Here is a 3,288-nt window from a genome sequence, read left to right as displayed (position 1 = left end):
CGACTTTATTTCGAACACACTGCCTCTCCTATATAAGATATTAGTGCAAGGCTTGCTCTGCATTTGAGAATATGCATTCATGAAGACAAGTGCCTTAAAAAAATCAATTCATTGAAAAATGTAACTGAATAGCCATCCACGACCTCATTTTTGCTGAATTTGGCAACGGAGCCAAAGATTGACATCGGTTAGGTGGCGTGATTTCATGAGCCACGGGAGTAAATTGATGGTGATGAAAGATGGTAAGTCAACTGGGTGAGATGACTTGACTCGGTGAGCCGACCTAGTGAGAAAACTTGGTGAGCGAACTTAAAGACTCGACTTGGTGGGCGCACTTAAACTTTTGACTCATGAACCACCTTGGCAAGCTGACTTGATGAATCGAGCTAGAAATCTGACATGGTGAGTAGACTTTAAGACGTGACCGGGTAGGGAAACCTGGTAACATGACATGGTAAGTCAATGTGGTGACATGACTTGGTGAGCGTCTACTTAAAGAGTCAACTCATTGAGGCAACTTGGCGAGCCCACATGGTGAGATGCCTCGGTGAGCAAAGGTGGCTAGCCTGGTGGTGAGATGACTTGGCTAGTGGACTTGGCTAGCCTAAACGAACTTAAAGAGTTGACTTGGCGAGACTACTTGGTGGGCCGAACTGGCAGGGTGACTTGATGAATGAACTTAGAGAGTCAACTTGGTGAGAGTACTTGGTGACTTGGTGCACCGACCTTGCTGGGTGACTTGATGAATAAACCTAAAGAGTTGACTTGGTGAGAGTACTTGGTGGGAAGACATAGCGGGGTGATTTGATGAACGAACTTAAAGAGTCAACTTGGTGAGAGTACTTGGTGGGGTGACTTGACAAATGAACCTAAAGAGTCGACTTGGTGGGCCGACCTGGCAGGGTGACTTGATGAATGAACTTAAAGAGTCGACTTGGTGGGCTGACCTGGCAGGGTGACTTGATGAACAAACTTAAAGAGTCAACTTGGTGAGAGTACTTGGTGGGCCGACCTGGTGGGGTGACTTGATGAACATAATTAAATAGTCAACTTCATGAGAATACTCGGTAGGTTGACCAGGTCATGTGACTTGATGAACGAAATTCAAGAGTCGACTTGGTGGGCCGACTCGGCCGGGTGACTTGATGAACAAACTTAAAGAGTTGACTTTTTGGGTCGAACTAGCGGGGTGAATTGGTGAGAGTACTTGGTGGGTTGACCTGGTAGGCTGATTTGATGAACGAACTTAGAGAGTCGACTTTGTGAGAGTACTCGGTGGGTCGAACTAGCGGGGTGACCTAATGAATGAACTTAAAGATTCGACTTGGTGAGAGAACTTGGTGGGCCGAGCTGGCGGGGTGAATTGATGAATGAACCTAAAGAGTCAACTTTGTGAGAGTACTTGGTGGGCCGACCTGGCGGGGTGACTTGATGACCAAACTTAAAGGGTCGACTTGGTGAGAGTACTTGGTGGGCTGACCTGGTAGAGCGACTTGATGAACGAACTTAAAGAGTCAACTTGGTGGGCCGACCTGGTGGGGTGACTTGATGAACAAACTTAAAGAGTCCAGTTGGTGAGAGTACTTGGCAGAGTGAACTGATGAATGGACTTAAAGAGTCAACTTGGTGGGCTGACCTAGTGGGGTGAATTAATGAAGGGACATAAAGAGTCGACTTGGTGAGAGTACTTGTTCTGGTGACTTGATGAACAGACTTAAACAGTTGGCTTGGTCGGGTGACTTGATGAAAGGACTTAAAGAGTCAACTTGGTGAGAGAACTTGGTGGGGTGACTTGATGAATGCACTTGAAGAATCGACTTGGTTAGAGTACTTGGTGGGGTGACTTGATGAACGGACTCAAAGAGTCGACTTGGTGAGAGTACTTGGTGGCTTGACTTGATGAGCAGACTTAAAGAGTCAACTTGGTGAGAGTACTTGGTAGGGTGAACTGATGAACGGACTTAAATAGTCAACTTGGTGGGAGTACTTGGTGGGCCGACCTGGTGGGGTGACTTTATGAACGGACTTAAAGAGTCGACTTGGTTAGAGTACTTTTTCTGGTGACTTGAAGAGTTGACTTGGTGGGGTGACTTGATGAAAGGACTCAAAGAGTCGACTTGGTGAGAGTACTTGGTGGGGTAACTTGATGAACAAACTTAAAGGGTCAACTTGGAGGGGTGACTTGATGAACAGACCTAAAGAGTTGACTTGGTCAGAGTACTTAGCAGGGTAAACTAATGAACAAACTTAAAGAGTCAACTTGGTGGGCCGACCTGGTGGGGTGACTTGATGAATAGACTTATAGAGTGGACTTGGTGAGAGTACTTGTTCTGGTGACTTGATGAACGGACTTAAAGAATTAGCTTGGTGGGGTTACTTGATGAAAGGACTTAATGAGTCGACTTGGTGGGGTGACTTGATGAGCGAACTTCAAGGGTCAACTTTGCGAGGTGACTTGATGAACGGACCTAAAGAGTTGACTTTGTAAGAGTACTTGGTGGGGTGACCTGATGAACAGACTTAGAGAGTCGACTTGGTGGGCTGACCTGGTTGGGTGACTTTGTGACCGGACTTAAAGAGTCGACTTGGTGAGAGTACTTGGTGGGGTGACTTGATGAACGGACTACAAGGGTTGACTTGGCAGGGTGACTTGATGAACGGTCCTAAAGATTTGACTTGGTGAGAGTACTTGGTGGGGTGACTTGATGAACAGACTTAAATAGTCGAATTGGTGAGAGTACTTGGTGGGGTGACTTGATGAATGCACTTGAAGGGTTGACTTGTTAAAAAGAAAAGATAACTCTTCTTGGGGCCCCCACCAACGTCTCCAAAATTCCTAACGTTGTCGTCCGCCACCACGTCCTGGTTTAGGAATATTAACCCGATTCCCTTTTGATGATCACGCAAAGTGCGCCATTGAAAAAGGGTTTCCCCATCTCTTAGGATTGACTAACCCATGTCCAAGTGCTGTTCACAGGGAACATTTCCCCACTTCAGTCTTCAAACATCTCATTTGATTATTTGCTACTACCACCAAGATCTGCACCGGGGGCCGGTCCACCCAGGCTCAAGCCCAAGGTTTTGCAACAACCCCCACATCCTCCTACTCATCGAAGCCTAGCACTTTCCCTGACGACCGAGTATAGGTTTCACACTTCAGCACCATCCATTTTTGGGGCTAGTTGATTCAGTAGGTGAGTTGTTACACACTCCTTAGCGAATTTTGACTTCCATGACCACCGTCCTACTGTCTTAATCAACCAACACCCTTTGTGGGATCGTGGTTAG

At 46.7% G+C, this 3,288-nt stretch overlaps 1 pseudogene; it reads right to left on the bottom strand.

Annotated features, from left to right (window-relative positions):
* Positions 1 to 3,032: 3,032 nt before the first annotated feature.
* LOC149574674 (25S ribosomal RNA) overlaps positions 3,033 to 3,288 on the bottom strand; it is a pseudogene marked incomplete at both ends in the record, with an annotated part of 793 nt that continues 537 nt past the window's right edge.

Source organism: Cupressus sempervirens, chromosome 2 (genome assembly GCF_028749045.1).
Source record: "Cupressus sempervirens isolate cs-2001-9-10 chromosome 2, ASM2874904v1, whole genome shotgun sequence".
Classification (NCBI taxonomy): domain Eukaryota; kingdom Viridiplantae; phylum Streptophyta; class Pinopsida; order Cupressales; family Cupressaceae; genus Cupressus; species Cupressus sempervirens.
This window is presented reverse-complemented; position numbering and strand designations above follow the sequence as displayed.